The sequence below is a fragment of the Pseudonaja textilis genome, chromosome 6 (genome assembly GCF_049901715.1).
Source record: "Pseudonaja textilis isolate UNSWEBS1 chromosome 6, rPseTex1.2, whole genome shotgun sequence".
Taxonomy (NCBI): domain Eukaryota; kingdom Metazoa; phylum Chordata; class Lepidosauria; order Squamata; family Elapidae; genus Pseudonaja; species Pseudonaja textilis.
Genome location: NC_141995.1, coordinates 26,404,073 through 26,429,654, shown reverse-complemented (window position 1 = coordinate 26,429,654; position 25,582 = coordinate 26,404,073). Strand labels below are relative to the sequence as shown.

The 25,582-nt window shown below is 42.0% G+C and overlaps 1 protein-coding gene across 1 annotated transcript in view; it reads right to left on the bottom strand.

Annotated features, from left to right (window-relative positions):
• The window catches only part of MAML3 (mastermind like transcriptional coactivator 3), a 306,291-nt gene that overhangs the window by 60,819 nt on the left and 219,890 nt on the right, over positions 1 to 25,582 (bottom strand). The gene's annotated exons all lie outside the window — the stretch shown is intronic.

Sequence of the window (25,582 nt, the reverse complement as noted above, 5' to 3'; positions counted from 1 at the left end):
GGCGGCCACCATTTTGGGCGCCGCCTCGTGGCCGGGCGACATTTTGCAGGCCTCCTATTGCTGCGACGTTCTGCTGGCCCTAGGCTTAGGCTCCCAGGCCTAGTAGGGCTGATCTCTCTATCTCCCTCTCCCAGAGGGAAAAAGAAAGCTGTTCTTTACTCTTTACTCTGTTAATGGTTGGTGTAAGTGTTGGCTTCCGCAGCAGATCTCAGGGTGGGGAATTGAGAAAGCAGCCACTCCCTCCCTGAGGGGGAAGCTGCCTGAGGCCTTGTATTGCTGGCGTTGATTTGGCTGATTGGCTTCTCTTCCTTTTACCAACTGCCAGGTTGTTATTCAGTCTAATACAGAATATCTTCATATTTCCTTACATTGGTAATCCAATCTCATTCAATTGGCATTTTTCTCTCTCAGATTTGCTTAGAGAGACCTAGCTTCCATCACTGTCGCTGCAGTGTGTTTTCCTGGATCCTTACCCTGGTGGGATATAATTGTACATTAAAAGTCTATATCTGTGGCAGTTTTTTTTTTAAAAAAAAAAAATAATATTTTTTTTTTTGGTCATATTTTCAGATTATTCATTGCAAATTCCAAAAGGGGTGCGGGCCAGTTTCTGGATACCCGGCCTTACCCAGGTCGTATCCTAGGCGTGCCAACCGCCTGTACACACACACACACACACACACACACACACACACACACACACACACACATATATATATTTCTATATATTCATTTTGATACTTCTGTTGTTTTACCATGGCAGATGATAACCCTAACTCCGCCATTCTTTGAAGGCGAAATCTAAGTCTCATCATGTGCGCAGACAGGCTAAGGAAACCTCCCAGGAGACTTCTAAGGCCTCTCAAAGGGACGCCTTTAAGGCGTCATAAGGCACTAGAGAGGGAGTTCGATAGGCGCTCTAGGGTGACTCAACCATCACCCCCAGCCGCCCCTTCTACTTCCAGGCAACCCCCTCCAGTTTGTTCCCCTGTCTCCAGGCACAGCTCATCCCAGGAGTCTCACAACCTGGACCAGCTACCAGCCGGATGCCTGAAGCAACCTTCACTCCCACGGCCGCTGGCCTGAGACAGGAGGACCCACCCACGATCGAGATGCCTGAGTACATGAGAACTTGGATGGAGCAGGCTATTCAACAGGGGATAGCTCAAGGCATGCAGCAGATGGCGGATCAAGCCTTCCTCAGACGGTTCCCGCGCAAGAACCGGTGCCAACTAGGTCCATGCCGCCCTGGACCCTGCTCCTGGTCAGGTACCCTCCGGGGGCCAGCCCTCTTCCAGAAAGGGAACCGGAGGAGGGAATGGAAATTTTAGACCAATACAGGGAGGAGGAGGAGCACCTTGAATGGGGATCCACCTTCCATGGGGAACCCTTTTCAGATTTAGACCCAATGGAAGCAGAGTTGTCGGAGGACGAGGGCCTTACCCGTCCAGCCTTCCTTTGTGGGGTTATTCAAGCCCCACATGTTTAAGTCCATCTTGTTTAAGGCCAAGAACACCTCGGGCCTGGCCACTCAACTTCCCCTGTCCCCCACTCCTCTGGGAGGAACCGGAGGACGCAATGTTCAAACAGCCCGTGGTGGCCGAGGATGTGATTCCCGCTCCTCCCATTTTCCACGATCTGGTTTCCAACCAACTGGGTTTACGGGGGCTCCTCCGGCCCCATCCACACAGGTTAAGAGGTTCTTTAACCTCGAACCGGGTTTCTGCCCCTCCTCAATACCCGGAGGTGGACGAGCCCATTGTTGGTCTCGCCTCTTTCTCCTCCCCGAGTGACCCACTGGAGGCCCTCAAACCCGAGGATAGGAGGTCTGAATTGGCCTTGCGGCGGGCTCATCTAGCCGACGCCTGGGCAATTAGATCGGCCACTGCAGCCTCCTTCTTTACCAGGTCCTCTATCCGGTGGCTCCGTCAACTGAAGGCCCACATCCCTCCATCCAATACACGGGCGCTGCAGGACATTGCCAAAATCACAGCGGCGGCAGAGTTCTCAGCGGACGCCACGTACCATTCGGTTAAATTCGCCTCCCGGGCATTAGCGTCCCAGGTCACTGCCCGCCGCCTGCTCTGGCTCAAACCATGGCAGGCGGACGTGAAGAACAAGGTCAAGCTGGCCTCCGCCCCCATTAGGGGAGAAGCTCTTTGGGCGGCCCTGGACCCTCTCTTGGCCGAAACTAGGGGAAAGAAGAAATTCCTTCCTCCTCTTTTCGGAGGCCTGACTCCCGAGCCCTCAGACCTTTCGAAGAGGATCCTCCTGGTCCTTCTACCAGTCCCCCTTCCCCCAGGTACCCGAGACCTCCTCGTATAGAGCATCATATTCCCAGGATCGTTCCGACCCGAGCGATCGAAATAGGAGGGGCGGAGGATTAAGCGTCCCTTCAGGGGTTCCGGGGGAGACCCTTCCAGCGCTCCAAATGAATCCTCTCTTTTTCCCCCATTGGTGGTCGGCTGAGGCATTTCGCCGACCTGTGGGACTCTACCACTTCCGACAGATGGGTCAGGGACTCCATCAGGTTTGGACTCGCTCTGGAGTTCAACTCTCAACCTCCCGAGTTCTTCATGTCATCTCCCTCCTCTAGCGACCCTCCAAACGCAAATTAATGGATGCGGCCATCCATCACTTACTCTCCATCCAGGCCATCCAGCCAGTTCCCCCTCTCAGCGAGGCAGGGTTTCTATTCCCACCTCTTCGTGGTTCCCAAGTCCTCGGGAGGATGGAGGGCTATCCTGGACCTCAAACGGCTCAACCGCTTCCTAAACCCCGCAAATTCAAAATGCACACCCTCCAATCCATTTTGCAGGGTACCAGGCAAGGAGATTGGCTATCTTCTATAGACCTCTCTGAGGCATACCTCCACATCCCAATTCGGCCTTCACACTCTAAATTCCTTAGATTCTGTTACAATCACCACCATTTTCAGTATGTGGCCCTTCCCTTTGGGTTAGCCTCCGCTCCCAGAGTTTTCACTAAGATCCTCGCGGCCCTAGCAGCTAAGCAAGGGACTGCCCGGTCCGTCTCCACTGCTATCTGGATGATATCCTCATCCTGTCCCATTCACAATCCCAAGCAGAGCGGGACACCAAGACTACTCTCTCCGCCCTCCACGCCCATGGTTTCCTGGTCAACCAAAAAAAGAGCCAACTGGTCCCTTCTACCCGAATTGCCCACTTGGGGGCCATCATTGACACGCTGCAGGAAAAAGTGTTCCTTTCCCGGAGAAAGGCTTCAGAGTATTCGAAATTCAATTCAGGTTATTCGCCGATCAAAGAGGGCTTCTCTGTTAGATTTATCTAAATTACTGGGAAAAATGGTTTCATGCATCTCTATTATTCCTTGGGCCCGTCTTCATACCAGGTCCCTGCAGTGGCTCCTGCTTCCGTTTCAAAGGTCCGGCAGAAGCAACTCAAAATCCTCCATCAAGGTACCTCCAAGGTCCTCTCGTCTCTCCTCTGGTGGACCAACCCTGCCATCAACAGGGTCATCTCTTCAAAGATCCCCAGCGTCTCGTCATCACCACAGACGCCAGCCTGAGCGGCTGGGGCGCTCACTTCCAGTCCCTTACAACACAGGGCAAATGGTCCCATGCAGAGCGGGCCTGCAGCATAAACTGGCTGGAGTTCCACGCCATCCACCTGGCCCTCCGCCACTTCCTGCCTCAGGTACGCGGGCGGCACGTCCTTATTCTCACGGACAACGTTACCGCCAAGGCCCATGTCAACAGGCAAGGCGGGACCCAGTCTATTCGGTTGATGAGAGAGGCGAGAGACTCTGCCGTTGGGCAGAGCATCACCTCCTCTCGATCAAAGCAGAACACATTTCGGGGCCTCAAACACCCGAGCGGACTGGTTAAGCAGGGCTACCGTGGACCAGTCCAGTGGCGCATTCATCCATCCCTTTTCAGGGAGGCGACCATGATCTTCGGTCTCCCGTTAGTGGACCTCTTTGCATCCCCTGCAACTCCCAGCTCCCTCGGTTCTTCTCCAGATTCCCTTCCCCCGGGCCGAGAATCACGGCGCACTTCGCTGTCCATGGCCCCCGGACTCCTGTACGCCTTCCCCGTTAGCTTTGCTTCCCAGGGTCATTCAGAAACTGATCCAGGAGAAGGCAGATCTGATTTTGGTGGCCCCCTATTGGCCCAGGCGACCATGGTTTGCAGACCTCCGCAACCTCTCGGTGTCTCCCCGTGGAGAATCCCTCTGGACAGGATCTCCCTGTCTCAGGGCCCATTCGACATCCGGAGCCCCAATGGCTCCAACTAACCGTGTGGAGGTTGAGCGGGAAAAGTTGAGGAAGGAGAATTTATCTGACCAGGTCATTAACATGATCCTGGCCGCCAGACGGCCTTCAACCAATCGGATATACGATGCCACCTGGGTCAGCTTCTGCAGGTGGTGCCATTCATCCATGGTCAACCCGCTCTTGCCTTCGGTGGCCCAGGTTCTGAATTTTCTCCAGGATGGGCTCAAAAAGGTTTCTCACCTAATACCCTGAGACGCCAGGTAGCGGCCCTCTCAACTGTCGTCTCCGGCGACAATCTGGGTCCCTCTCGCACCATCCCCGTATCAGGGCCTTCCTAACGGGGCTACTAACCTCCGTCCCCCTGTTGTGCACCGGTACCCCACTTGGGACCTTAACAAGGTCCTGGTGGCCCCTCACCAAACCGCCTTTCGAACCCATTAGAGAATCCTCTCTCCAAATTTTGACCTTTAAGGTAGTATTCCTGGTGGCAATTACCTCGGCTCGCCGAATTTTGAGATTGCTGCCCTTTCGGTGAGAAAGGACCTCTGTATCTTCCATTCCAATCGGGTGGTTTTACGCCCCGACCTGACCTTCTTGCCCAAGGTCAATTCAGCCTTCCACAGGGCTCAGGAGCTTACACTCCCGAACTTTTGTCCCCATTTTTCGCGGGAAAGGGAGAAACGATGGCATACCCTAGATGTCAGGCGGGCCCTCCGCATATACATTAACCGCACGCAACCCTTTAGAAGGTCAAAGTCTTTATTTCTCTCCTTCCAGCCCAAGTCCTTAGGCCACAAGGTGTCCCCTTCCACCATCGGGCGATGGATCAAAGCCACCATCGCCAAGGCTTATTCGTCTCAGGCCTTGCCAGTTCCCAGTGGGATTACGGCGCATTCCACCAGGAGTGCGGCCACCTCTGCGCCTGGGCCACCCAGGCTCCAATCTCAGACATCTGTCGGGCCGCCACTTGGGCTTCCCCCTCCCCTTTCATTAGGCACTATAAGATTGACATCTTTGCGTCGGCTGAGGCCTCGTTTGGTAGACGAGTCCTCCAGCGGGTCATCGAGGACCCAGGGAGCTTCCACCCCAGACGGATTCCCTCCCGTAGGACAGCCAAGCTTTGGTATGTCCCACTCTCTGGATGATCCGAGCAGCTCAAGGGAGAATGGGCGTTGGTCTTACCTGACACGCCATTTCTAGTCGAGCTGCGAGGATCATCCAGCCCCACCCTTTTTAACTTTTTTCCGTCTGGGGGAACCTTGTTTCAGCCAATGATACTTTAGGTCTAGTTAGATGAGAGTTAGACGACTTTCCTCCTCTCTCGACTTCGCATAAACTGGGAGGCTACAAGGGACCATGTGACAGAGGGCGGAGCGTTCCCTAATGATTAAGTCCAGCCTACACAGACGCAGACTGGAGCACTTCCCACTCTCTGGATGATCCTCGCAGCTTGACTAGAAATGGCGTGTCAGGTAAGACCAACGCCCATTTTATTATCACATTCTGTTTTGTGAGAGGGTTAAGTCCACATGTAGCTTTTAAATGCAACAGTCTTACTGGATCCTCATAGCAAAGCAAACATCAAAAACCTTAAGTGCTTGGCTCTTAAAGAGTAATTCCGCATCTATTGTGAAAGATTTTGAATAATGCTATGAGCTAAATAGGTACAATCAGCCCAAACCACCTTAAAGAATTATTACAGTGAAAATATGAAGAGGAAGCTATATTGGATATGTTCACCACCTTGAGTTATTTGCAAAACTAATAAAGGTGGGATACAAACAAACATAGAGATGGTGTTACCTGAGCAATAAAATGGTAGTCATTTTAATTAACTTTCCAAAATTTTCACCTATCTCAGCTTTTCTCTGCAGGCTCCTCCCAAATCATGCATTTTCTCCTTTTTGGAAAGTACAATTTGATGACCATTCAAACCAAATCAGTCAAAAAAATCAGCGGTAGCATAAAATAATATTGCTTATGCTTGGTGCAATGCTGCTTTTGTTTTATAGTATTTTATTGGTCTTTCCCTTTCTTCCTCACAGGTAGAAAGGGGCTAACGACTTCTGCAGCTGAGCTACCTGAAGTGGTGCACAGTCAGAAAAGGATGTTTTATTTTTCTCTGCCTATGAAGCAGTTTTTCCTCTCAGAGCAATTACCACAAATGATTTATGTGACCAGTCAAGAGGGTCTGCCAGGGTTCTTATTTCATCTATTAAAAAAAAGTACTCTGCTGGAATTTTATCAGGAAGTTCAGAGTAAACTGACAGGTACCTTTTGTTTTGTTCTTGGAAGACTTCTTTCTAGAATCATGCAGTACATTCAAAAATTGGAAAGAATACGTAGCTGAGTTCTTCTCCCCCCTCTGGCCCCCTCTTCTGCAGGCCTCCTGCAAGGGGGAAAAATTCTCCCTGGCACTTTAAGCAGAGTAGTTTTAACCTCAGAGAATGATTCTGGATTCTCTGTCTATTTGAAACATTTACATGTTTGCTCTCTGGTATATTTAGACTGACAGAGAAAACTGATGAAGGCTATGCCTGGACAAGAGAACAATCTCTGAACTGAGCTAGAAGAAAATCGAGACCACCTCCTCACTTAAAGAGCACTGACAGTCTCCTTCAGGGAAGCAGTCAGAAAGGAAAGGTGAGAGAAACCGATAGGCTAAGTGTACACAGCCCTCTTTTCAAGGCCTCGGTGGCAGAAAGAGGCTTTTTTCACAAATTTATTCAGAAAGAAAAGAGCTCAGTTGAAAGCTATGAGATTAGCACTACCAGGATTGAGCGGCAGAAATCCAGACAATCACTTGATGGCAGCACTTGATGACTATCTTTGCTGTCATCCTGTAATCATCTCGCTCTAGCTCTAGATCTGGTAAGCTTACTGAATACAGTTGCCAATCTTCTTCCACTTACAGTAGTGCCATCCAGATACACCAGGCTACAACCCATCCAAGGGAATTAAAATTGGAAATGCTTTTTGCATAAGTCTCTTATATATACTTCAGCAATCCTTACAACCACCAGAAGAATAAGAAATCAAAGGGCCTTTTGTACAACAGCTCTGCCAGTGACATATCATCCTAATACCTATTCTCTGTGCTAAGCCTTTGTGTTAACATCAGGCTTCATTAATTTAGCCGTGCTGGCTGGAACTCAAAGTATTGTAGACATAACACCACTAGGGTGGGGTTTTGATTCTTTCTGGTAACAGATGAGGTGTTTTTTACAAACTGTTCCTAATTTTCTCCATTGGAAATATATACCAAACTACTGCAGCAAATGTTGGTTATTTATCTAGCTAGCCCCCTTTGTGCTTTTAAACAGCTGCTTTTTCTAATAAAAATGCAATTTATTTCTTTAATATTTATGTAACAACGCTACTGAGAACAAGGGAACAAGAAAGAAGGGAAGCATCTCTTTTCTGGTAAGCTAGTTCTGTGAAACTAATTGATTGGTTAATTGTAAATAAAAAAAAGGGGGGGACGGTCAGGTAGCCAAGGAGGAAGAAGAGTTCTTGTTTATAGTGTCATCAGTTAATCTGTTCATTCTGAATTGCAACAATCATCTTGTTTTTCTATTTATTTTTTTTATTTTAATACATGATGTAATTCAAAATTTATTACTGAAATTACTTTGTGAAAATGCCACAAACTATTCATACACTTAATATTAGAGCTAGAGAATTATACCTACAATTTAATCTTTGTTTCATACTAACAAAGTTCATATCTAGCACTCAATCTGGAACACTTCTATTAAAGAGAAAACCAGTTACAGTTTGTATCATAATACTAATGAATTAAGGTAAACAGGTCAAGACCCTGTCAAAACTACAGACAGTAAAATCATGGGTCAGTTGATTTCATTGTTAAGACTGATAAAGGATTACCAAAGAGCAAGCATAGGCCCATCCCCCAAAAAATCAAATAGACTTTGAAAGCCTGAAAAGTACTGCTTATTTCAAGTTCTAGCCCTCCTATTTAGCAGTCAAATTTAGGCTCATTGAAAATGAGATATTTTTATTGAATCAATTTCTGAGAATATAAACATTTCCATTTGGATGAAAGAATTAGATTGAATATAATAACTGAAATACAGGCTTTAGGAAGAGGTGAAAGCAAAAAAAAAGGAGTGTATTCAGCTCCAAAAGATGTGACTCCACAGAATCCCTTCAAAACAATCTGGCCAAATCATAATTTTGAATATGCAAAAGACAGAAACTATTGATAGAATTTAAAACTGAAATTCAAATTTTGTCCTAGTGCCATAAATTGTACAATCCTGTTTAGGACTTGTACCACAACTTGTTCAGATGTAAGATCTACAACATGGTAGAATTATTCCTGGTACTAAACAATCCTATCCTTAGAAAGAGTTTCTGTAATATATGTGATTGGTTTCTTCTTGCTTTTTCTTAATCCTTTAAAAAGAGCTGAGATGTAAGATCAGAAGGAATGACTCATAGATCAGGAAAGTCAGTTGGGGGAAGAGTTCTAGATAAAAATAGAAAGACATGTTGATTGTATTGTTACCAAGACCAGCTGGATGAGTCAACAGCAATGACAAGAGAATACTGAAACTGAACTAAATATACAATCAGTAACAAACACCTAGAGACAGAATAGGAAACTAACTGTAAACTTCCAAGTTTAAAATAGGAGAAGAAACAAGAAGAAAAAGCATACAAGAATGTCACTGAAATATTGTTTCTTTTTAAAATCAACAAATGCATCAATAACTAATAATAACATACAAACAAATCCTTGACATTCTAAACAAAATTCAAGTAAATAGCATTGTAAGCCACCTAAAGTTGCCTTGCAATGAGATAGGCAGAAAACACATTTAATATATTAAATAAATAAATATAACTAAAATCAAAATCTGTTACAGAGGTGAAATAATTGGAGGAGTTTGTGTAGTGTTACTTAATGATATTGCTTTACACATTCATATACACACTTTTCATGCTGAGCAATTGAACAACAACAAAAACGCACAGTAAATATTTTTAAATAATAGGACTATGACAGTAATGGCAAACTTTTTTGCACCCATAATGCAATGCCCCCTGCGCACGTGCGTGCAACGCCCCGCCCCCTTACCTGCACTGCACATGCGCATGCCTCCCAGCTGATTTTCAGGCCGTTTAAGGCCATTTTCACCCTCCTGGAAGCTTGAGGGAAGCCTCTGGAGCCTTGGGAGGCTGAAAACGGGCCTGTTCCAGCACTTCTGGTATTTCCGGAAGACCCGTTCTTTTGGCCTCCCATGGCTGTAGAGGCTTTCCTCAAGCCTCCGGGAGGGCGAAAATGGCCTCGAATGGGCCAAAAATCAGCTGGGAGGCATGAACATGCACAGTGCAAGTAAGTTTGGCTGTGGCTCACGTGCCCGCACAAATGGCTCTCTGTGCCACCTGTTGCACTCGTGCCATAGGTTCACCATCACAGGACTATGATATATAACTTTTATTTGTTGTAGTTTCAAAAAATGTTTAAAACGATATGAACTCCAACAACAATAGCTAATAGAAAGACCTAAGAGGTCTTTATTGTTTTAAGACAATAAAAAGACAAGATTGTGTTTTTTAAAAATATATATTTTATTTTTATAGCAAAGATACTCTATCCAAGCACATATTTTCAACCATATAATGAAAAAAGGAGGTTTAGGCAAGTTTCACTTATGGCAAATTGTCCAGACCTCCAGAGTCATTGGAGAGTAAACTCAACCAGAATAATAAATTGAAATTGCACTGCAACTCAGAAGATTAGTTCTCCTGATATATGATAGCAGATTTATAGCAAGATTTAACATAAATAAAAATATATTTTGTACAGAATTGCTTCTCAAGGCTCACAGCCTTCTATCAAACCCACAAAACAAACTGCACAAACTAAAGGATGCTCAGGTTTCAAACCAGCAGAAAAAATCAATAATATAAGTTATTGGATATAGTACTCACAAACAACAACAAACTTGACTGGTAAAAAACTCTGGAGAAAATTGTCTGACAAAGTAAGAGGCCAGCTCACTCAGTCAAAAATGTTGCAGTGTCCAATTTGTGCCAGCCTAAGAACTAAGTCTGTAAACTATATATCACAAATCTTTTATTTATGCATAAGTAAGCAATGTCCTAACCTCTTCAGTTGTAGCAAGATAATCTTAACTGCTGGGTTATGGGAATAATTTTGAGAGCTATTTCCTGGATAACGTCCTGGACCTATTGAACATGTACTGAGTATAGTGAAACAAATTATGTGGGAGAGAAGTGTAACTCAGTGATAAATATGTCTTGCATGCAAGAAAGTCTTAGGCTGAATCTCAACATGAAAAAGGATGATGTAGCAATTGATAGAAAATAATTCTCATTGGCCAGTTCTGTGATGGGTGGACTGATTGTATGATCTGGTATAAAGTATCTTCATATACAACAAGCCCTTGATTTGCAGTTGTTCATAACTGAATAGTGAAAGAAAGATATGTTAATGCAGGTATGCAGATCTAGTCTCCAGGAATGAGTTCAGAAAACAAAAATGCATTTATATGTATTTTAGCAATGAACTGTGAGCTGCTATGTTGGTATGGCTTTAAGATTTTCAAACTCTCAGGATAAAGTGCTTCCACTCAGCACGACAGCTGTAGTATGGAAAAAGAAAATCTAATGTAGAGGCAGACATACAAGGACTCCAGTAAAGGGTAGTAACTTCTCCTTTGTTCGAGTTTGTCCAGTTTATGAAAGCATTAAAGGACCAAGACATGAGTCCTGCAACATATTTCCAGCAAACTATACCTGGTCAAAATTGAATGAAATCAATAAGCTATAGCTGGTCCTTCTTATTTATTTGATTGCTCATGTGCCCAGAACATGAAGCAACCAGAAAGAAGAACAATATTCCTATTGTGCTTCAGAAATAATTAGTAGGTCCTACTCATGTAGATCCAAGATCATGGTTCTGACTGTTCTTATGTTAATTTTGATATAATATGAAATAGAACGATGACATCATATTTTTGTTCCATTTCATGAGCTGTACATCTAAACAAATAATCTGAAACTATATTACAAAACAATGGCTAAGTCCTGTAATAAAGGTCTTGTTTGCAACATACTAAAAGGCATGTACAGTATGACTATATCCATGTATGGTAGGAAAATTGCCAACTCTCCTTTCTTATATATATTCCAAGGTAGATATACTGGCATCACTGATTTACTAAAGTCAATAAAGGTCATCTTGAATACTTTTCAAGCATAAAGACTGAGCTTTTAAAGAAGAAAAGAGTTCCAAAATTTGTCTTTCTTTAGAAAACAGGATAATATGTACGTTAGCAACCTGGTATATGGATAATTTCCCAGGCTAAGTGGAAAAAACTAAACCAATTTCAATTTCATATTTTGTTAAAGAATCCAGTCAAAAATGATGAGTTGCAATTTAATGTAAAATTAAAAATAAACCCTACAAACTACAACCTATCAATGGAGTCTTAGTGTACTCTGAACATGATTCAACCAACAACCAGGCTCAATGAGCACCAAAGGCACTGCAGCTGAACCCTGAGGTACATATATTCTAGTCTACTAAAGCCTATCAGACATAGCTATCAACATATATCAGCAATGTTTAATTTCACTTAAATGGCTATTTCCTCAAACTCTGTTACAGGTTCTGACCTCTTGAAGACTATACTCAATACTCATTTTTTTTAGGAAATGAAATTATGACATTACCATTTAAAAATGATTAAATTTAAAAAGGGAGAATTGAATGAATTCATGGGAATAAGGTCAAAATGACTTGAATATTAATTCAATGCAAATCACAAATCAGTTGTAGGCTACTGTTTATGAGGCTCACCAGTTTGATTTGAAGCTACCTGACATTAAAAATTATAGCATTTAAAGATGATAAATTAACCATATATAATTGTGTATATTCATGAGGGCATGCTTTCTGAGAGCATGCTTTCTGAGGAACAATGCAAACGATTTGTTGATTTCACACACACACATACACTATCTGTCTGTCTGTCTATCTATCTGTCTATCTATCTATCTATCTATCTATCTATCTATCTATCTATCTATCTGGACTGAATGGCTTGCCTATATATCATATGTACAATCTCTTGCTCATTTCATAACAACAACCAAGCAGGGAAACAGAAAGATAGTTTAAGGCTTGTATGGAGTACCAATCTCAATCAGCCTGCTGGCTCATCTAATTAAGAAAACCACAATTAATAAAATGTGCCCCAAAGGCTGCCCAGAGAAGCTCTTATCCCCAACAGGTATTTCTTCAACATCATTAGCAGTTCACTTTCTTAAACCTTCCGGCAGACCCTAAGGCTGATTTCCTCATACAAAGCAATTTAACCCACCCCACATTTTTGTGTCTGCTCATCAAATTAATGAAGCACATTGAGAATGAAAAGTCTTATAGTAGAAGAGAGCAGCTTCTCAACTATTTGACACAATCTTCCCCTCTCTGTCTCTCTTCCTCCTCTTTATTATAATACTGTATAATAAAGAAAGCACAGCTTCCTCTTTTAAATGAAAAGGGGGAAGGGCAATAAAAAGAAGCCTATTAATTCCTGGTAAAAGGAAATATCTGTCTACTTTAGTGTCACATATGAAAAATACTTGATTGATTTTTGGCCAAGGATTTGCCAATGCCAATACTGGCTACTTATGCCCAGAGTATCAACTAGAGTTTTTGCCTTCTTACTTTGACTTTCTTGAGGTCAATGGAGCATGAAAAAAAAACAAAAATAAAGCACACATATGCATGAAGAAATCCAACATGTCACAACATCATCAATAATCATTTCTGTATGTGTGGGTTGTGTGAGTGTGTTTTGCAACTTGTGCTAAAAAGGACAGCTGTCTCTTGTACAGAGTTGCTTTGAACAAATATAAAAAGGATGATGGGGGCTGCATTAAGGATTTTTTTTTCATTCAGTGATATCTGGAGAAGCAATTTCCACTCTTCAGCTTGTGAATATCTCTCATCATATCACTGACCTAAATATAGACAATACTTCAAGTCAAAGACAGACTGGGGAAAATGTTCTATCTAAAAGTAGTGAAACTACAAAAGGATAACGGCAAAGAGCAATGTAGTCATTTGAATGTATAAAAATAAATTTATGTTCTAGAACAATTATTTTTACATGCCAATTATTCTGTTCCAATTTTTTAATATTTCTGAGGAGCTCCTTCTCTAGGTAAAACGTTAAACCTGACAAAGCGTGCAGGACTTTTTCATTGTCTTTGTGGTCTTCCACGGACATGGTTTAGGAGAGGGGGAGATATGGTTTAGATTAGAATGTTTCAGATGGGTGAAGGATGTAAAATGTTAAAACTTTATGGAAGGTGGAAAGAGAGTAATGATTTACAAGACAAAGGGAGTGAAGCAAGAGATCCCAGCAACAGGAAAGTGACATTCCCACAAATCCTTCAGCACTGCAAAAAAGATATCATATCTTTTGCTATGCAAGATACAATGATGAACTTTATATACTGTACATTAGCTTCGTTGTCAAACATTGGTAACAGCCTGAGAATGCAGACCCTGAACTCATGGGCAGATGCCACTAGCCACAGCTGTATGTTTTAGAACCATCTTTAAAGGATTCTTCCTGAAGCAAAGTGCTGGATTTTTTTTTCCCAATAAGATTTGGTACCTGAAATTGATGAAATTTATGAAACACAAATTATTGGACACAGATAAACAAGGGAGCTCAAGGAAACTGCTAAAAAAAACTACAGTTGGTGTACAATGGTAAAGTTGGGATAAACTGTGGATGAAGTGCATTGCTCAATTCTTTTTTCTATAACAATCCTAGGATACTTCCATACCATTTATGCTTGATACAATGTGAAATGATCTACAACTGTTTGTGTTTCAACGGATCTAAGAACTCCTCAGAACTTGCAGAGATGTTTGAAATCCAGGTATGTCTAGATATTAATAAATAATAAAGTTGTAATAATGGTCTGACGTGTGAGTTAGGGTTTCCAAGCAGTTAAAGATGACCCTGGGAATATTTCTAGATCAAAACAAAAACAAATCTAAATAATATGTATATTATAATATTATAAATATGTCACCAAGTAAATAGAATAGAATTGGTTTCTCCTCACAGAATATATACTGCATAATAACTTTGCCCATAGCAAACATTTTAAAAATTAGGATAGCAAATTTAAAAGAATTGAATGCAATACAATGCTCATTTTTGTTCTTTTTTTCTTGTAGTTTTTATCCCCCCCCCACTTTTTTAAAGAGAAATATTAACCCTGAAGAAGTAGACAAAAAGTGTAGGAATATGAGAGGTGCATTAGACAGCCACTACAGTTAAGTTTACAAACTAAATCATACTGTGGTTTGTTCTGCTTTAACTTAGCATGTTATATGAATCTAGCTTAGAGCAATTTTTTTTAATATTAACATAATACATAAACACAACCTTATAGAGGATCATGTGACTAAGAGGGAGGGGCTTAGACTGAAGCAGCTTACAACATTCTGAGTAGCTGCCCAACTATGTCCTCAATAGTTTTAAACATTGATCAAGCAGCAGGAGCTAACAGGAATGAGGTGTCAGCGAAGGGCTGAACTTACCTGTTGTTTGACATACTGAAATTAGCCCAGGCTGGGTTTAGCTGTGAGAAAGGGCGTTGGTACTTACCTGACATGCCCGTTCTCTCTGAGCTGCGAAGAGCATCCAGTAGTGGGAGGTGCTTCAGTCTCCCCACGGGACTCCTCCCCAGCGTTCCTCAGTTTGGCAAAGACAAGAGAAACAAACACCCTTGCCCTTAATACACTAAAAATTTGTTGGCCGAAACAGGATCCCACCAGACGGAAGAGGGTGGAGCTGGATGCTCTTCGCAGCTCAAAGAGAATGGGCGTGTCAGGTAAGTACAAATGCCCTTTGTCCCATGAGCTGTGTAGAGCATCCAGTAGTGGGACATACCAAAGCTTGGCCTGTCCTACGGGAGGGACTCCGTCTGTCTTGGGATCCCCTCCTGGTCCCTGTTGACCCGTTGCAGAACCCTTCTGCCAAAGGAGGCCTCGGCTGATGCAAACATATCTATTTTATAATGCCTAATGAAAGGCGATGGAGAGGCCCAGGTTGCGGCATGACAGATATCAGTGATTGGTGCCTGCGTGGCCCAAGCTGCCAATGTTGCAGTGCTCCTTGTTGAATGAGCTGTTATGCCCCTGGGCACCTGTAGTGATTGAGTCTGATACGTTTTCACTATTGCGGCCCATAGCCAACGGCCTATTGTGGAGGATGAGACTTTGCATCCCTGATTGTTGGGCTGAAAAGACACAAATAAAGCTTCCTTTTTTCTGAAAGAGGCTGTGCGGTGAATATATATTCACAACGCTTGCCTCACATCCAGCTGATGCCATTGTCGCTCTAGCCCTTGGGACAAAAGGTCTGGGACAAAAATTAGGAAGTATCAGTTCTTATGCCCTGTGAAAGGCTGAATTAACTTTGGGTATGAAAGTAGGATCAGGACGAAGGATCACCCTGTCGGAATGGAAGACGCAAAGATCTTGTCTGATCAACAAGGCTGCCAGTTCCGAAATAAGATGAGCAGAAGTGATCGCTACAAGAAAAACTACTTTATACATCAGAAATTGGAGACTCGACGATTGCAAAGGCTCGAAAGGGCACTTAGTGAGTGCAAGAAGGACCTTGTTAAGGTCCCAAGTGGAATAACGGAGAACCGTTGGCGGGTGTAAGTTTGTGGCTCCTCAAAGGAAACACTGTATGCGTGGATGATGGAAAAGAGATAGGAGACCTTCATAAGTGACGACTGATGCCAAGGCCGCCACTTGTCTTTTTAACTTATTAGGTGATAATCCCGTCAAGCCTCTCTTGTAAGAACTCTAGGATTTGAGCCACAGATAGAGAAATGGGATCAATTTGAGACTTGGTACACCATTTGCAGAAACTGGACCACGTGGCATTGTAGATGCGAGTTGTTGAGGGGTGTCTGGCAGCTTGGATGGTGGCGATAACTCTGCTGGAAAAAAATTCGCTCTTCAGACAACTCTGCTCAACCTCCAGAGGGTCAGGTGCAACCACTGAGGGTCTGGATGTTGTCTGGCGGAATTCTCCATGGTGGTGATACAGATAGACTGCAGAGGTCTGCAAACCACGACCGTCTGAACCATTAGGGAGCTACTAGAAGCAGCTCCGTCCTCTCGTCAAGCAGCTTCTGGATGACCTTGGGGATCAGTGGAAGTGGTGGGAATGCTTACAGAAGCCCTAGAGGCCAACGGCAATGGAGTGCATTGAAATTTTCCACTCCTTGCGAGGGGTATCTGGAAAGAAATCTCAGGAGCTGAGTGTTGAGGGGGGAAGCGAACAGGTCTACCACTGGCTGCCCAAAGGTCCTGACTGCCTCTTGAAAGAGGATCAGATGGAGGCGCCACTCCTATTGATCTATCGTGGCCCTGCTTAGCCAATCTAATTTGTCCTCTGGCTTTAATGGCTCCAGAGCCTCACTGGGAATGGAGGACAAGGACGCTAATCCCACAATAGGTTCGTCTACCTCAAGAGTATTCAACAATTTTAAGAAATCTGGAGCCAAATTAAAGAATTTCCTGTCGTAACCAGTGGGGGCCGGGTACACTGCTGCAGAAGCCCACTGTTTCTGTACCAGGTCTACAAACATGTGAGGGACTGGAATCATGACTGCTTCGACTACAGGTTGGGTGAAGATGAGATCCTCTGGTCCCTCGTCTGACGGAGTTGGAATGGTAGAAGGGGCTGGCTTGTCCAGGAGCGCAGTGTTTTTGGCCTTGAACAATAGAGATTTGAAAAGTTGTGGCCGGAACAAGCTTGTAAATACAGGTTGGTCGGGAACGAGGCCCTCATCCTCAGACATTCCCCTTTCTAAGGGGTCTGTTTCCAACATGGCCAGGTCAGTATCATGCATTGATTCTGATTCACTCTGGTCCATGTGTTCAATGTGTTCCACCTCTTCCGCCTCCTCCTCCTGCTCCTCCTCCTGTAGCTTCTGTAGGAGCATACCCCCTTGACACTGTACCTGGGTATAGTGTAGCTCCGACCTGGCCAATGACCAAACTGATTGAGAATCATACTCAGCAGATGCGGGATGATCCCTGGTCAGAACTGCCTTCTGTGATTCCCTGACGCATAGCCATCTCCATCCAGGTCTTCATTCGCTCTGGCACATCGTCTGTAAGAGATTGTTCCTGTTGAAGACCGGCAGCTGTTGGTGTGAACGTTGCTTCAGGTATCCTTCACATGGTTGGTGATTGAGCTGACTGGGCCTGTTGACTCTGGGGAGCCACGCTGCGCCTGGATGAGAGGGAGAGATCTAGGGGGGTAGGAGGGAGGAAAGAGGAGGACGGCTCTGGACTGTGGGGTGAGGAAGCTTGAGAGGTCCTGTGTGCCTCCTGTGTGCACTTATCTATTTGTTTTTCCAGTGCCTTGTGGCACCTGTTGGCATCCTTTTCTGACGCCTTAGAAGTCCCTTTTTTTTGCTTAGGATTGTGTTGAGATTTGGACTTGCCCCTTGAAGCTGAGGTGTGTGAACCACTACCCCCTGCCATTTTGATTGTGGAATGAACAGTATGCTCGTTATTTAATGCTATATTGTGTAGGCGGTTGGCGCACCCAGGGATCTGGCCAAGAATGGACAGAGTGCCCTGAAATCAAATCCCCCCCCTTTTAAAAAATATGGATATCTGCTTCAAAATTGAGTTGTATCTCAACAATAATAATTTATTATAGTTATGATATTGCTAGTATTATTATATTGGTATGATTAATATGATTATCTTAGCATTATTAATATTATCAGGGTGTATGCAAATATATATCAAATTTGGATGTCCCAATCAGCCAAATTGAGAATGCCTAGCAGGCCAAATTATCACTCACAGGCCTTCAACAGCTTCCCTGCACAGGCGGATGCTGGCCTAGGTGCTCGCTATTGTGCTGTTGGATAGGGAGAACTGTGAGGGTTGAGCCAACAACACGAATTAACAAAGGCCTTGAATAGGTTGGAAACTAGGTTGTAATGATTCCTCGGGGTATTTTGTGTAAAAAAAAACCCCTTCAATCTGGAATAAGGATTACTACACACAGTCTATTGAATTAGCACTCAATGAGGCCACGCGGTCCCTTTACAGCAAAAAAATGGCGACCGGCCATTATTTGTGGCACATGCGCCAGCAGCAATCTCCCACCGAGAAAAGGGATAAGCTCCAACAGCTTTCCCTTAGGGCTAAACTGGCTGGAAAGGGTGAAAATAACCAGGCGATTACACCTCCACCCCTAAACGGTGTTCTTGGGGGGGAAAAACTGCGATACGACTCGGGAGAGAGCGAGATGGAAAAAGCCACGCCATTTAAATGTTAAAACGGCTCAGCGATTGCAATGGCAAGGGTAGGGCTAGCGGTTGTGGGTGGCGGAACAAAATTGAAGCTTCCCTGCGCTTAGGAGTGCTTCCTGATAATGCGATCCCCGATGGCCAGTTGGTGATGGCAGCATCGGTAAGTCAAAGAACAATTGTTAGAAGGAGAGGAAATTGACTATCTGCAAACCTTAACGAGAATTCTCCTGTTTCAGCCAAGGATTAACGAAAAGCACTGCCTATCTATCTATCGCATGAGGCTGAGCCATAACTGGGGAACACTGGGGATGAGTCCCGTGGAGGAGGAGGAGCGTTCTGCAATTAAGCCCAGCCTAAACAAGCAGAGACTGAAGCACCTCCCGCTACTGGATGCTCTGAGCAGCTCGTGGGAGAATTGTGCTTGCTCAACTAAAGTCCATTTCTAGATCTGTGAAATTCTTGCTAATTTTTCAAGAACAAAAACAAAGAGTGTGGTATCTTAAATCTACTTCTGTTCTCTCAAGAAGGTAACAAAGAAAGCTCAAGGATACAGCACTAAACACATATACTAGAAAGAAATCTCTAATTGCGTCTGTATATTTGTGTACTATTATTTTCCAGTCAGAGTTCATCTAGTTCAGCTTGTTGGAAAGAAGAAGAGGAAGACAGTAATGCAATTATATTTTTAGTTTCAAAATATTAATTTGGATAGTGCAACAACCGTTTATGATTTACTCTCACATTACCAAGCACCAAGTATTCCTTGAAACTGCAAAGGATAGATGTCAACTTTTTGTGCTACTGAATTACAGATTGGTTTGTGCTGGTGAACATTCTCATATTTGTGGCCTTGCAACACAAGGGGGTATGAGTTAAGAGAAAAAGCAACTACTTCAGAGGAAGCTTAAGGCCTTAGCTGAGAAACACTGAGCAGAAGTGAAATGAAGGGAGGAGGGGGGCTAAGAAGAAGAGCATTGAGTAGTCAGCAGGTCACACACATAGAATGTGCAACGGCAAACTCAGTTTACAAAGAGACATCTGTTCCATTACTTCAATGCATTGTGGCTAATTACATCCTGGCCCGTCTGTGAAATGACAGCCACTTATTCTCCAGTGAACCGTAAAATCTGTACATGTTCAGTTTGGAGAGAGGGAAGATAGAAGAGCCTAGGGTAGGAAGAAGAGTGGGGAGAGGGAAGAAAAGAAGGAAAGGGCTTCAGGAAAACATCTGATGCTTCTCTTACCAGTTCAGCTTGCCAAAGATCCAGCAGCTGGTGAAAAAAAGAGAACCATATAGAGAAGTCCTAACAAAGGACTGCCATTCTGGAGCAAGAAACAAATTCCTTGTGTCAGTAATAGCTTGAGACTTTTTGTTCCTTGCATTCACAAGTATATATCTAGTATATCTTAGTTATATTATATCTAATGTATCTTAGTTATATTACTTATATTGTAACTATATATTAGTAATAAGTAATATATTATATATTATAATATAAGCAATATAATTAATATATTCATCATGTTATATGTTACATTAGTAATATTATAACAAATATAATTAAGCTAATTTAACTTAGTTTAAATTATGTAACTAATTAACCTAAATGTGCACTGATAAGAATATGTCTTCTACTGTAATTTGACATAAACCTCCTTTTCAATTTTTAAACTAGCTTTGTTGTATAGATTTCTTTAACGAAATAGGAACTAATGTATTTAAAATCCTATAAAATGATATCATAGCTAAACAAACTTAGACTGAAAAGAGTGACAAGGAAAATCTTGACTCTTTTCCTGAAAATGGAAAAAGTAGAATACAAGAATAATTTCTGAGAAACTATATTCCATAACTTGGAAGCCATACTGGTTTTTTTAAAAGCCTCTCTTATGTACCTCTCAGAAAATAAGGAAAACTTTTAAAATAGCCACTTCTGTTGATCTTTAAAAAAAAAAACATTTCCAGATTTTATACGATGAAATTCTCAGAGATCCATATGGACTAAACCTGTCTGTACAGGATGATTTTGGCAAGATTTGCCATATCAGATCCAGGTAAACACTGAGGTTATTTGTTAATTTCTTATCTGATAATAAACACTCCATATGAAACACTAAGGAACACTCCATATAGTGTGTGTGCACTGAGTGAGGCTAATAATTCCACAGTAATCCACTTAAAGGGTTATTTTCCAAAACATTCAGCAACTGGTAGAGATTTTTTAAAATTGTTATCACTTCCTCTTTTTTCAATACAGGATGTAAAACCAGAAGCCACATAACTGTTAAATATTATTTATTTCTGAACCACCGAAATGTACTAAGTGGTGCACAGAAATTAAAGATAACCTTTAAAAGAGAATGAACAATGGAAGATCATCCAACCAAAGGGAGTGGTGTGGAATCCAAATGGCCTTAGCAAGCTAAGATGCTCCCCCTTTAAACCGCCAAAATTCTGAAAGATAGAAAAGCTAAGTGGCCATATGGAAAAACTTGGATCATCTTTAAAAAAACAAAAAGCCAATCAGCTTCACATTTGATAAATGCTCAAATAGGGGACCACCAGGAAACTCCAGAATTGTAAGCTATAGCAAAAAATAGAAAATAAATCCTAGAAGGCAATGGTGAAAATGCTGCCATGTTGTCCCTAAGAAAACTATATGGTTATCATTATGAATTCCTAGGAGTCCAAGTCAACTCAGAAATGACTTCATACCAGGAGTGGGATTCAATCAGTGTTACTACTGGTTCGGTGACTGTGTTTTGTGCGTGAATGCGCGCTTCGCTCATACGCACATGCATGTAAAAAACCCCTTAAGCTGTGCCACCTGGACAGCTGAAAAGTGCGTCGCGCAGGTGCACAACGTTTGAAAAGACACTTTTTTTCCTGCTTTTTCAACATCAGCTGTGCTGCGCAAAGCAGCTGAGGTTGAAAAAGCAGTAGGTCAGGTAAGAGCCTGGGTGGGCAGGTGGGTCAAACAGCAGCAAACACAGATCTGGTTTGGTGTCTGCTGCTCTTCAGAGCTACCAGTTCTTGAGAACCGGGCAGAACTGGTAGCATCCCACCCCTGCTTCATACCTTTTAAATTATAAAACAGGCATACTCAATTTTGGACAAACGGATATGGAAATCCAACCACACAATGTCATGATAAAAATGTATACAGTGTTGATTTATTGATTGATTGATTGTACTTCTAAACCACCCATCTGCCTCAAAGTGGAACTCTGAGTACCAACTAGACAAAGTACATTGTCTTTTACAACATGTTTGTACTTCAGTGTCTGAACTAGAAATCTAGAAATTTAGAGTTTGAAGGCATGGTTTATCCAATCATTTAACATCTCATAGATGTGCAGGTAGTCCATTTAGTCACCTTTCAATGTTATAATGACACTGAAAAAAGTGACTTATGACTATTTTTCACTTACAACCCTTGCAGCAACCCCATGGTCATGTAATTAAAATTTGGATGCTTGGCAATTGATTCATATTTATAATGGTTGCTCCTGGGCTCATGTGATTACCTTTCGCAACCTTCTTATGAGCAAAGTCAATGAGGAAGGCAGATTCATTTAACAACTGTGTTACTAACTTAACCATTACAGTGATTCACTTAACAACTGTGACAAGAAAGATTGTAAAATGGGGCAAATGGGGCTAAATTCACATAACAAACATTTCACTTAGCACCAGAAATTTGTGGCCTAGTTGTGGTCATAAGTCGAGGATTACCTGTTCACATTTTATAATATTTTTTTTAAAAAACGTATTTTAGTCATTGCATGTATAGTTGCACCTGTCTTTTGCCAAAACTAGTTGTAGAAACTGAAGTGTTCAATGCCACATAATAGCAATATCTGCTTTGTTATGTATACTACTAGTTGAAATATCATAATCTCAAGGCATTTATGATTACCACCAGTGCCTATTACCAAGTGTTTGCAATCCTTCCCTGTTGCAGAGGACTCACATTTTCTCCAAGAAATTCATATTGCTCAGCACCACTCCAAAGATCAACTGGATTACACCAAGGCTTCTCACTCTGCTAACTGTCATTGCTGGAAAATCCCTGCCAACAGTGCTGGAAATCATGCATATCTTTCTATCAGATTTCTTCTCTCCGCACAATACATTAAAAAGCTGGAGATAATGTGAACTCCCTAAAATTGTAAAAATGAACCTGCTAGTCTTCTATGAGCATCTTCTAGCCATAGCAAATAAATAAAATCCAGGTTTCCACCATTTTCTTTTAGTCCTAAGTGCTTCTCTGGTGAATCTCTTATGTCATTTGGACTGGAGATAGGAATAATAATTTGAGGAATATATGTTTGGGCTTCTGTGCAGGAAGTGCAGCCTGGAATATTTGGAAAGACTTGTCTCATATGCAATTACCTCACAAACCAACAGATATATACGGAATATGTGTCCTTTAGTGGTTCCATCTGCAATACCTACATATGTCTGACTGGCCATAGATTCCATTTTTGGAACCTGCCTGTGATTGATGTGGGAGGGTAATTAAAAGAAAAGGAGAGCACAGGAGATATTTGTAGGATTAATGGGACAGAGAAATAGTATCTTGCTGAAACGAGAGAGAGCAAGAGAGAGGGAGGGAGGGAGGGAGAAAGAAAAAGAATGAGAATGTTGTAGGGATGGAGAGTTTCTGATGGAGAAGATAAAAGTGAGTTCCATCCTACAAACTCATTCCTGCTATTTTGCGTCCGGAGAATTGACAGTTAGGAAAGTTTGAAAAGGAGAAATCCCCTTGACTTCAATCAAAGGTCAAATGAAATTCTCCAATATATGAATATAGAACCTCAGACAGAAGGTAATAAGGTCTGGAAGACTTGGCAGATTCTGGCAGTTAATCTAGATTAAAAAATGGAAATCCAAGAGGGGTTCAACATCTACAGTCTCCTACACTGAATGTAAATAGGAAGAGATGCACGTATTACCTCTAGATTCAAAGGGGGGAGGAAAGGAGAAATAATTAATGGAAGAGCTGAAACTATCATGAAAAAAACCTAGCGATACTCAAGCCAGAAACACCTGTTATGTAAACAGTGAACAGATGTCTCTGTTTATCCAAACTAAGAAAAGAACAGTCCAAGCCCACTGACTTGAAAAAGTAGGAGTAAGAGGTCTAGGATTAAAACCTGAGGCAAACAGGGATGCATACACAAACATATGCATTTTTGTTTTATTGTTGTATTCTGCAGTAGACAGAATTTCTGCACATATATGACTCTTATCTGCAATAAAGCCGGTAACTAGCCTTACCATGCCTGTGAAGCTTCTGTTGTGAGCAAATCCTGAATACAGGGTTCAATGTCTTGAGTGTAAAGAATTATTGCTACAACTGAAGTCAAGTCTGACCAGTTATTTGAAAATCTCAGCAAGAATGCACATTGGATGATCCAGTGGCCTTTCAAAAAGGGTACTCTTAAAAGAGATTGCTCTTAAACTTGTCAATCAAAAGGCAATTTGTTGTTTAAAAGACAAGATGGGAGAAGAGAGAAACATAGCAGGATTATAAATGGAACATAATATTAGTTGAACATTTTCCTCACTACTCTCATGACATTTGGTGAATGATACTAAGTAAATGTAAGAAAAGCCTGAGACTTGAAACATATATTAAGTATATTCCTGTAAGACTACTCGGCTAGTCTAACAGATATGGAGAAGATAGGTTCTGATATCATTCAAAAATGGGCTACATTAAATAATAGAAACTAGCAAAAATAAATAAATTTTGAAAGATAGCTTAATTCTTCAGGTAAGAATACCATTACAACCAGATATGTTCAAGAGTCAAGACTTAAATTGGCTCATAGTCATGGTATAGAAATGTCCTACATTATTCAAGGTGATAAAAACAACAGAAATTGTAAAGAATTTCAAAAGATATCCATTCTTAAAAATATTGTTAACAAATGTAAATAAGGTTCAAGGTAACTAAGTGTAAAATGAAGCAAAAAGAAGTAAAATAGCCCATGTGTTGATGGGTTCTGATTATCAACAATATTGATTACTAAGGAATTTGACTTCTAGACAGAAAGCTTGATGAAAATATTGTGGCAGCTGTTAAAAGGGTAAATTCTGAATTAGAGTTAATTAGAAAAGGATTCTAACAGAATTGCCAACATAGTAATATCTTTATAAAGATCAATAATACTATTGATCTTTATAAAGATATTACTATGTTGGCAAGTATGATCACATTTGGACTATCATGCACAGTTTTGATTATAGCACCTTCAAATAATAATATAAAATGAATGACTGGCTCCCCGCCTGCCTGCCCTATTTACCTATAAAGGGGCATAGAAGGCTAGAACAGGAAAGATAGCTACTGTATTTGGACTGTTAATTAAGAAAAAAGGTTGATTAAAGGAGAAAAAGAGACATTTATGACAAGATATACATAATACACATTAATTAAATACAGATTTTCCACCACAATCCTTTCCATACTTGATAAGTGCTGAATGGCAAAAAATATATGATGGATACATGGAAAGAGCTTTTTATAGACCATATAATGAATTTACTTGATGGCCACCAAGATGGCTCTGAAAAGTGGTTTAGATAAAGTTCACAGATGATAAAGATATCAATGAGCTCTAGTCATGCTGGTTATAGAAATGGCATGCATCAATAGTAATGACTGCAGCAAACAAAGTTTGTGTTAAAATTATGACAGAGATGTCAGGACACAAATCCAATCCTTACATACTTGTGTCTTGTTATCAGATGCAACTAAAGTTGTAATTTTCAAGTCATGCCATCAAGATGGAGATCATGAGCATCACTTGCCATCCTTTCTCCCATGCAGATTCAGTGAAAGGGGTTTGCCACAGAAATCTGGTGAGCATCTGTAGAAAACAGGATTCTGGAATAGACAGATTTTTGCTACAATCCTGTTCTAAAAGAAGT